At 33.3% G+C, this 11,344-nt stretch overlaps 1 long non-coding RNA gene across 2 annotated transcripts; it reads right to left on the reverse strand.

Annotated features, from left to right (window-relative positions):
* Positions 1-3,806: 3,806 nt before the first annotated feature.
* LOC148764136 (uncharacterized) lies at positions 3,807-6,211 on the reverse strand. 2 transcript variants are annotated; one of them, XR_016024722.1, is made up of 4 exons: positions 6,024-6,211; positions 5,292-5,375; positions 4,303-4,423; positions 3,807-3,949 (listed from the first exon to the last, which is right to left on the reverse strand). It is a non-coding gene; the product is annotated as an uncharacterized LOC148764136 (long non-coding RNA). The 2 variants fall into 2 exon arrangements; XR_016024721.1 differs by lacking the exon at positions 3,807-3,949 and having other exon boundaries at positions 4,016-4,423.
* Positions 6,212-11,344: the final 5,133 nt, after the last annotated feature.

Genomic DNA, 11,344 nt, shown 5'->3' on the forward strand with positions numbered 1-11,344 from the left:
CTTGACTTCCAAATCGCCTTTTATCTCACAAATTCTCCTCCGATAAAATTATTATTATTTTATTATTATTTTCTCACTTGCGAAACATTTTATCCTAAACTACTCCTTTCGTCTTTTATCACTTCTAAACATTTTAATTGGCTTCAATTTGCATTCGATCAACTTTATTTATCACCATATCAAAGTATGGGGTATTTCAATCTCCCCCACTTAAATAGAATTCGTCCTCGAATTCCCGTCGATGTTGCGTTATCAATCTCCTTCTATGATCCTACTCCTTGTTCCTTCTATAGGGACATTCAATTTATTTCCCTCGTTCACCTTCAGTTCAATTAAATGCTTTATTTACGGCAATTATCATCTTTTGGAATCGGATCAGTAATACCTTTCACAACCATGATCTCTTATATCTAGACACTAAGCATGCCTTTATCACCATTATTACATTTGAACCATAACTTCATCTCAATTATACCGATTTCGATCACATATCATACTTACTTATGTATACCTATTCATCGTTTTATTAATTTGCTCCATACCAATTTTCTCAACCTTGATTCATCCATCTTATACTGGTCCAAACCCTTCCTTTAATGGAGTTCCATTAAAAACTTAAACAATTTAAGGTTTACTTTCAAAGTCATTCATAACTTTAATCGTTCATTACATGTCTGTTAACACTTTAGCTCACTAACCTCTCTGGACACTATTTCACAATCTCCCAATTACCGAGAACCATTCTTCACTTCAGTTAGTAAAATTATCAATTTCATATATACATATATACATGCATTTTCAAATGTCAACCTCTCTCTTTATATATAGGAATCCATGTGTTCACATGCCTTGGACTACATTCCCCCATTATTCATCCGTATCCCAATCCTAGTTTCAATATAATAATTCTTATAGTGCATGTCAACCTTCTTATTATACTTGTGTATAACTTCATATCATTCATATCATTTCCAACCATATGTTTGAGTTTCCTTATACTATATATCATTCATCACAATGTCATCTCCATTGATATATAATCTATTATGCGTGTATGCTTTATAATCCTATTGATGCCTCAAAGATTTATCTCAACTTGATCATTGCATCTTATGCAATACCACAATTCCTAAGAGTCATCCTTTTGTCCTTAATCATCTTTCATGCCTCTATATTACCTTGTATCTTTCTTGCATTACGATATTGATTTGTCACTTAAGACTCGAACCCATTTGAATCATGTATGCCTTAAGCATTTTCGAATTCCAATTTCCATAATATATTAGGAAAGTTTCATTATCTGACTTCATTTTCAAGGTCAACTTCTATCATCCTTTGTTCCACTCCTTCATATGAACATAACATCATTCTTCCTTAACTAATTTATAATTTGTACTTGAAATTGTAAAACTTAAAACTAGATTCTCCTAAAGTATTTTTCAATACTAATATTAATATCACTCTCAGCTTACAACTTCTTTTTATAATCACATAACTTAGTGCTTGCTTTAACGAGATCCAAAGCAAAACTTCTCTTGAGTATTTCCTTGGGAATATCTATCTTAAACTTATGTCTCATAGCATGTGATCCCTTAACTTGTGATTTTGCCGTTAGGCTTCTCAGCAAGTTTTAAAAATTTTACGTTTCATACTTGCTGTGTATGATTAGAATCTATTCTCAAAGCTGTTTATGTATTCCTAAAACATTTACTCTTAAAGATATATAAATACATACTCACCCATTCAACTCCTAACTCATCTTCATAAGTTTCTAGGGTGCCACACAATTAGCCTCATGTTGTTACTAACCCTTGTCATTTTACTGTATCAAAACAGATATTACAAATTCTCATAATGATATTCTATATAAACTGATTTTCTATACCAGTCTCGTAATTCTTCTTTCACACTTTCATTATTTGGTATCTCATCTCAATATAGTCATCTTAAGAATCTTTCAAAAAAATTTTTTTTTTTATTATATGCCTCTATACAAGGCAATAAAGAAGTTTTTCAATTCATTTGGGTAAACATTCTCCATAATATTTAAGACTCCCAGATAACAAAACACAATGACCAACAACCAAAATTCAATTTGTAAGCTCATTATCATGTCACTCCCATCTTACTCATGCATCATAAGCGTGAGGTATTTGAAGCAGTATAGCGTTGAACAGTCAATGCTGAAGTATTGTAGCTATAAAAATTTTCTCATCAAAGCTATTTGTTTGCATTCAAAGTCACCACATCAATCATTCTCAACCAGTGGTTTCCCTTTTAGATATATATCATGAGTTCCATAAGTATAGGTACCTTCTATTTTCTTGCCATACACACTAAGCCAGATTAATACTTTCATCTCATGTCATCTTTTGACGTTTATCAACATTCATAAAATTCCACCTCAAAACATCCTTTCCATACAGTGTAATAAGTTCATGATAAATATACCACTCCACACATAAGTTGCTTACTATCTACAACTTTCCTCAAATTTATTGTCATCCTTATCCCATTTATCTTCTTTGTCTTATACTCCAATAATCTTATTGACTTTCGGTATAATTAACTACGAAAACAGCTCAGCTTCCTCCTTATTTTATTCTCACAATCCTTACTGAATCAAAATTTTATATTCCCCATATTCCATAATTTAACTTCATTGGGTTATATTTGTGCCCAACTATTACCTCATAGTGTCATAACATCACTGAATAATCCCCTTCATGCTTAAATTACAATCATTAACTTAATCACATTATCCATTCTGAATGTCATTTATAACCTTATTGCTTCCTTCTATAACCTTCCTCAATAATTATATTACCAATTTATCTCTGTTATACTAAGAGATTCCCATACATATCCAATTATTTAAACTGCTATTTTACATTCCGTTCGAGTCATACAAAATAAAAGCCACTCCTAACTCCTTTACACAGGTAACTACTACATCTTCCCTTAAACGACACTTGCCTAGATTTATGACAATACAACTTCAACTAAAGTATTAAACATCTTTAGGTTCCTCATTGTCCTGATCCGGGCACATCAATGGATCCTCTTCCTCCTGAGATTTTCTCCTTTGTTCTTCAATCCAGGCTTGTTGTATTCTCTTATATTCTTCATCACTCACCGGTGTAGCATTTCTTCCACAACCGGGAGGAAAATGTCATACACCTGACACTTTTCTAAGAGGTTTACTTGCCACTGTTACTTTCTCCTTATCCTTTTCTGGTTGTCCCCTTACATTTCTCCCACAACCTGGTGGAAAGTGTCGGACTACTGTCACGCTCTTCCTAGAACAAATACCTCCTTCGGCTATCCTTAATTTCCCCCTTTCTTTAACATGTTCCTTAGATTTTCTCAAAAGGGAACCTCTTATGCTTACATTAATATTATTACTATCTGCACTTTTTGGACAACTCGGTTCAGGTTGCCATCGGCTCTTAGCAGTAGAATCTAGCGATCCCTCGCTAATACTATGAGAGGCGTCGGGACTACCGTCTCTCCTAGACATGGTGTATGTATCACCAGCGCACCTCAAAACCTATATGCAATCAAATAGTAATTGTTTAATTATTTATGCATCTCAAAAATAGGTAGATTTCTATATGTAGATGCATACATTCTATTCAATCTAACCTAACTTAACTTAACTTAACTTATCTTAACTTAACTGGACTTGGGGCCACGCAGTGTCAGCGTAGATTTCTTAAAACAACCTTAAAATCAAAAACTTTAAAATCCAAAGCTTTAAAACCAAAATCTTTGATCTTTAAACCATGCTCTGATACCAATAAAATTGTCACGACCCGGAACTCCCCATCGGGCCCGTGACAACCGCCGCGAGGCCTCAACAGACATTCTTCACCCCGAATGCTGATTGAAACCACGCAAGGCTTAGCATCAACTTCCTCATCTCCCCGGTGAGCAACAGTTATTAAATCTTGCATTTCAAAAAAATTATAAGTCATTTTCAAATAAGAACAATAAAATATTATTTTCTGGCTCACAGGGGTATTTTCGTAATTTTTCGTCAAAAATCTCAAAACTTGCTAAAAATGTAGTAGGTAAGCAGAAAATATATATTTAATGATTTAAAAACAATTAAGTATCTAAAACGTTCATTTGAAGTGAAAATTTGACCATTTGAATCTGATAAAAATATTCAATAAAATAAACTATTTTCTTGTAAAATAATTTTCATAAAACTATCGGTACATAATTCTTATAGCGTAAAAGATAATTATATTCATATATACTATAAAGCAAATAACCAAAGCATAAAATTTCTTTTACAGTGACACGTGGGCCCATATCTATCCAAAATGCATCGGAAGCTGGAAACCTACAGCTTTTACCGATTCGAGTCCAAATGAAGGTCCTTGTTCAAGTCAGCTAACTACGAAATTCCCTGAGCCTGAAATGTGAGGAAATGAGGGTGGTGAGATTATAAAATCCCAGCGAGGAAACAGATACCATCTAAACTATCTAAAGTCGAGTAAATGGAGACAATTAAAATAAATCATCATACTGTAATTTCATTACCATTCAACTCATTTCAACCAAATAAAATCAATCCATAAAAATCGAGTAATCAACTTGGCTTATGAATTTCTTAAAACTTTGGCTCGTGCCAAAACTCATACTCGGTGATACCTTGCGCAGGGCATTTAATCGAGTTCGCCAAGGCTGTTAAAATTTTGTGTACACTTAAAATATATTTTTGTTTGAAAAAAATACAGCCGTTCCTTGGCGTTGGCTGAGTTCCCCTTCACGTGGTGGTTTGGCGTGAAGTGAACCCTAAGCTATACCCTAGGAGATACCCTACGCGCCTCTCCGTTCGAGGTAATAATATAATGGAGTTTACCGTGCCCCTCTAATAGGCTGGTCCACGGAACCCCCTCTGCAGTAAATAATTAATATATAATCCACCAATCAATAAAATTCATTCTAGCATGTCATGGCAATTTATCACAACCTAGCCTCTCAAGGCTGAATACACAGTATAAATAATTATAACACCAAAATCAGTTTAGCCATTCATGCTCATTTATTGTCATAAGCCATTCAATTCAGAACCATAAATTTGCAACACAAACTAGTAGTCTCCAATTACTCTATTTTCAAAACAAATATTCGATTTTTCAGAAAATTTATAAAATCATTTTATAAAATCACAATTTCCCTTAAAACATAACAATTTACCATTTAAACCCATTTTTCATAAAATCACATAGTTGTATAAAACTACTCTAGATAATTAAGATGATAATAAGTTTACTCACAATGTCTAGAATGCAGACTTTCGAAGCACTCTGTCTACTGGTCCTCGAATGTAATTTTCTTGCCTTTATTGGAGGACTCACCACCTTGACACAGTACAAAATCGAGAATTCACTAAGTTGGTACTAAATCAAAATTAAACTAATTTGGACTACCAATGCATGATATGGAATGCAAAAATGCACTGGTAACTATCTAAATCCGGTATTAGCCTAATTCGTCTTATCACCCGATTAAATTCCTAACGGGTTCGTTTAAACTCCAATTTAATTCTTTTCAGTTTCTATACCTCAATTGCACCCAAATTAACTTAATGTCCCTTAGTGTGATGCAAATTATCAGTCCCAATAGTAAATTATGAAAATACCCCTAGTGGGTAAAAATTCGTATTTTTGCTCCGAAAATTCCCATTATTTTTCTAGGCTCATAATTCATTATTCCTTAACCAATTCTTCTAGAATAAAATCAAACTCATCCTCACTCACTACATGGTAAATTCAGCCATTAATGGTTGGGGGAGAAAATAAATTCTTTTCCTGTTGTTTTGTTTCTAAATATGCTAAACTAACTAAAAACACTAACATAAATTAAAATCAAATAAATCCAACAACTTTCTCTCTCCTAACCCATTTTTTCAGAATTGAATTCATCATGAAAACATGTAATTTAATCATGGAAAATAAAGAGAAATGCTTGGGAATAAGAAAACTCAAGCTTAATAGAAAAAATCTCACCTTTTTCACTTAATTTCCTTGAAAATTCACACTTTTTCTTTGATTTTCTCTCTCTAGGGTTTTGTTTTCTCCTTTCTCTCTCTTGTTTCTTGCTTGGCCGAATGTTGAAGAAGAAGAATGGGTGGGCTGATTTTTTTATGCCTTTTTTATTGTTTAATGAAATAATATTATTTTATTCATATTTTAAATATTTTATTAATTCATTTCTTTTTTCTAGCCATCCACTTGTCCTATTTTCTTTCACCATGCATTCCCTTTGACTTATCCAAGTCTTAAGTGATATTTCCAGATTTTTCCAAAGTTTTGGTGGAGCAAATTTTTCAAAATTACACTTTTGCCCCTGAACTTTTCAAAAATTACATTTTTACCCCAAAAATTGAAAATTTTCCATAATGCATAATTTTCACTCCTCATACTCATTTCACACTCCAAATAATTAAATTTGATCAAAATCCTTTCAAAAAATTAAATTTTCGATTCCGATTGGTAAAATTACCATTTTACCCTTTTACTCCAAATTATACCGAAATTAAAATTTTTCACTTCTAAACCTCAAATCTTACTCCAATAAGTCAAATGGGGCCAAAAATATTTTCTAAAAATTTCCATTTTGTCCCCAGGTGGCAAATGACCATTTTGCCCCTAGATAGCGAAAATTCCAATTTGACTCCAAATTGATCCTCGAACTCCGAACCACCATATTAACCCATTATGGGACTTTAAAATTCTTAATTTCATTGTAAATTCTCTATTTGATCTAGTTCGAGGCTTAAATCAACTTTATTGTACCTCTAGGTACAATACCGACTTTTGTAAATTTTTCAAGACTCTCTTAGCATGTAAACATGCTATCCACCACATGTATGTCATCACAAATATTTCTGTAGAGTCGGGCTTGTCATCTTCTCCCCCACTTGGATCAACCATATGATCCTCCTTCTTGATTGACTTCGACATCCGGCTAAATATTAATATTTTAATATTATTTTATTAATAAAATATTATTTTATTCTAAAAATTTTTATCTTGTCTCCTTGGTACCAAAAATACCTTATTATGCCTCACTTGACTTCCAAATCGCCTTTTATCTCACAAATTCTCCTCCGATAAAATTATTATTATTTTATTATTATTTTCTCACTTGCGAAACATTTTATCCTAAACTACTCCTTTCGTCTTTTATCACTTCTAAACATTTTAATTGGCTTCAATTTGCATTCGATCAACTTTATTTATCACCATATCAAAGTATGGGGTATTTCAGAGAAAGTTGTTAGATAAATTTGATGTTGAGCTATGTTAATGTTTAGTGTTAGTTTAGCATGTTTATGAGTAAAACAACAAGAAAAATATTTATCTTCTCCCTGAATTTCCCTAGGCCGAATCTAGCCAATGGTATGTGAGGATGAGGTTGACTTTATTTTAAGAGAATTGGGTGGAAAAATGATGAATTATGAGGTTGGAAATTAAATGAGAATTTTCGGAGCAATAAATTGAAATTTTTACCCACTAGGGGTAAAAGCGTAATTTATAGTCCGGACTGATAAATTGGACCCAATTCACAGTCATTGAGGTATTGTGGATATAATTGGATAATTGAAATTGAAATGGATGGAATTGGAGTCGAATTGGGGGTTTTAGTAATTTACACCCTGTATAGGCGAGTTAGGTCAGACATCGCAATTAAGCAATTGTCTAAACATTTCAAATCCTATCTAGTGCATACGCATGGATAAGAGCCTGAAATAATTTATGATAAATTGACACAATTTATTGAATTTTGTGTCATAGATTATGGATAGGTGGTGTGTCACGACCCGGTACTCCCCTCGAGCCCGTGACAACCGCCGCGGTGTCCCGGTAGACACTTATTGCCCGGAATGTCAACCCGAAACCCCGCAAGGCTTTACTATCAGTTTCTCTATTCCCTTGTGAGCAACCATTGTCAAATATCGTGTTCTAAAATATTTTAAGCTGTTTCCAACTTTAAACAATTAAAATATTATTTTTTCGTCTCACAAGGGTATTTTGGTCATTTTTCTCAAAAATTTTAAAACTGGCTAAAACGTAATATACAAGTACAAAACACACAATTCATATTCAAAATGAGTTTAAAAGTCTAAAATCTTCATTTAAAACGAAATTATGGTTATTTGAATATAATAAGAAAATAAAAGAAATATTAAGTAAAATATTCTATTTTCTTATAAAACAATATTTATAGAGTTATACGTGAATAATTTTTATAACGTAAAAGTTAAATAAATTTATACATACTTAAATACAGTAAGCCAAAATATTTAATTTAATTTACAATAACAAGAGTGCCCCCGAATAAACAAAAGTAAAGAGGACTGTGAACCTACGGTTTGAAAAATGCAGATCCCACTGTAGTCCTCGATGAGATCAGCTATCTACAGTCTATACTGAACCTGAAATGGGTGGAAAGGAGGGTGGTGAGATTATAAAATCCCAATGAGTAAACAAACATCATCATAAACATCTAGAGTTGAGTACATGGAGACAATAAAGTAAATCATCATAAATTGGGTTATAGCATTAGAACACATTTTGTTCAAAACACGTAAAGAGGCTTATGAATCTCATAAAAATCTAGGCTTGTGCCATAAATCCATTCTCGGGGACACCTTGGCCGAGGCATCCTACCGAGACCGCCAAGGCTATTAAAATTCACATTTCACATAAATCATGTTTTTGTTTTGAAAACATAGCCGTTCCTTGGCATTGGCTGAGTTCCCCCTCACGTGGTGGTTTAGCGTGAAGTGAACCCTAAACTTTACCCCAGGAGATACCCTACGCGCCTCTCCGTTCGAGGTAAGAATATAATGGGGTTTACCGTGCCCCTCTAAAAGGCTGGTCCACAGAAACCCCCTACTGCAGTGATTAATTAATATATAATCCACCATATAATAAAACTCAATAACATGATATGGCAATTTTGTAATTCGTAGTTTTTCAAGGTAACCAAACAATTCGCATTTCAATACAATTGCCAACTAGCCAATCATGCTCGATTTATCATAAGCCAGTTAATTTAAACAATCAAATTGCCACAATTAACAGTCTCCGTGTACTCTATTTTTCAAAATCACTATTAATTTCGAAACAATTTATAATTTAATTTCATTGAAACTCATTTATTCATAAAACATGAAAATTTATCTTTTTAAATTCCTTTTTCCATAGAATTCATGAAAGCATCTAAAAACCACCCTAGATAATTAAAATGACAGTAAGTTTACTCAAAATGTCTAGAATGCAGACTTTCGAAGCACTCTGTCTACTGGTCCTCGGATGCAATTTCCTTGCCTTTATCGGAGGACTCACCACCTTAACACAGTACAAAATCCAGAGTTTCACCAAGTTGGTACTAAATCAAAATTAAACTAATTTAGACTACCAATGCATGATATGGAATGCAAAATGGCACTGGTAACTATCTAAACCCGGTATTGGCCTAATTCGTCTTATCACCCGATTAAATTCCTAACGGGTCCGTTTAAACTCCAATTTAATTCTTTTCAGTTTCTATACCTCAATTGCACCCAAATCAACTTAATGTCCCTCAGTGTGGTGCAAATTATCAGTCCCAACAGCAAATTACGAAAATACCCCTAGTGGGTAAAAATTCGTATTTTTGCTCCGAAAATTCCCATTATTTTTCTAGGCTCATAATTCATTATTCCTTAACCAATTCTCCTAGAATAAAATCAAACTCATCCTCACTCACTACATGGTAAATTCAGCCATTAATGGTTGGGGGAGAAAATAAATTCTTTTCTTGTTGTTTTGTTTCTAAATATGCTAAACTAACTAAAAACACTAACATAAATTAAAATCAAATAAATCCAACAACTTTCTCTCTCCTAACCCATTTTTCCAGAATTTAATTCATCATGAAAACATGTAATTTAATCATGGAAAATAAAGAGAAATGCTTGGGAATAACAAAACTCAAGCTTAATAGAAAAAAACTCACCTTTTTCACTTAATTTCCTTGAAAATTCACACTTTTTCTTTGATTTTCTCTCTCTAGGGTTTTGTTTTTGTTTTCTCTCTCTTCTTACTGGTTTGGCCGGCCATGGGGTGGAAGATGGGCTGATTTTGTGCCTTTTAAAAAGGAAAATAATAAATTAATAAAGGCATGACACATGGCATCATGTCATTGGCCCGTTTTTAAAATTTTAAAAATTTAAACATTTTATCTCCACCACATGTTTAGTCAAGGGTCAAAGATGAAGACAAGGAAGACCATGTGCTGGAAAAAATATCCTGGTGGTGGAAAATTACAATTTTGCCCCTGAGGTGGCAAAATTACCATTTTACCACTATACTCCAAATTATACCGAAATTAAAATTTTTCACTTCTAAACCTCAAATCATACTTCAATAAGTCAAATTATACTCTAATAAGTCAAATGGGGTCAAAAAAAATCTTTTCTAAAATTCCCATTTTGTCCCTAGGTGGCAAATGACCATTTTGCCCCTAGTTAGTGAAAATTTCGATTTGACTCCAAATTGATCCTCAAACTCCAAATTACCATTTTAAGTCATCCATGAACTATGAAACTCTTAATCTCACCTTAAAATTCCTATTTGATCTAGTTCAAGGATTAAATAAACTTTGTTGTACCTCTAGGTACAATACCGACTTTTGTAAATTTTTCGGGACTCTCCTAGCATGCAATCATGCTATCATCACATGTATGTCATGAATAGTATTTTATAAGGTCGGGCTTTACAGCACTACCCCCCTTAAAATAAAATTTTGACCTCAAAATTTCACTTACCTGATTCGAATAAAAGATGTGGATATTGGTTTCTCATCTGGCTCTCGACTTCCCACGTCATCTCCTCCATTTGAGCATTCTTCCACAATACTTTCACCATTGGAATGCTCTTGTTCCTTAGCACTCGATCCTTTCGATCTAGAATACGTACAGGCTGCACCTCGAACTTCAAATCCTCATGCAACTCAATGGGAGGTGTCTCTAAAATGTGAGAGGGATCGGGAACATACTTTTTCAACATCGAGACATGGAAGACATTATGAATTCGATCTAACTCTGGGGTTAATTCAAGTCTGTAAGCCACTGGCCCAATCCTTTCAATGATACGAAAAGGTCCAATGTATCTTGGATTGAGCTTTCCCCTCTTCGCGAATCGAATCACACCTTTCATCATCCAATAAATACCACAAATTATCACAATAGTATAATCAAATAAGATTTAATACTTGGAAATTTCAAATTATTACCTTTCCAAGGAGAAACCTTAAGAAAAACTTTATCGTCGACTTC

This window comes from Theobroma cacao, chromosome 2, assembly GCF_053813885.1.
Source record: "Theobroma cacao isolate CCN51 chromosome 2, ASM5381388v1, whole genome shotgun sequence".
Lineage (NCBI taxonomy): Eukaryota > Viridiplantae > Streptophyta > Magnoliopsida > Malvales > Malvaceae > Theobroma > Theobroma cacao.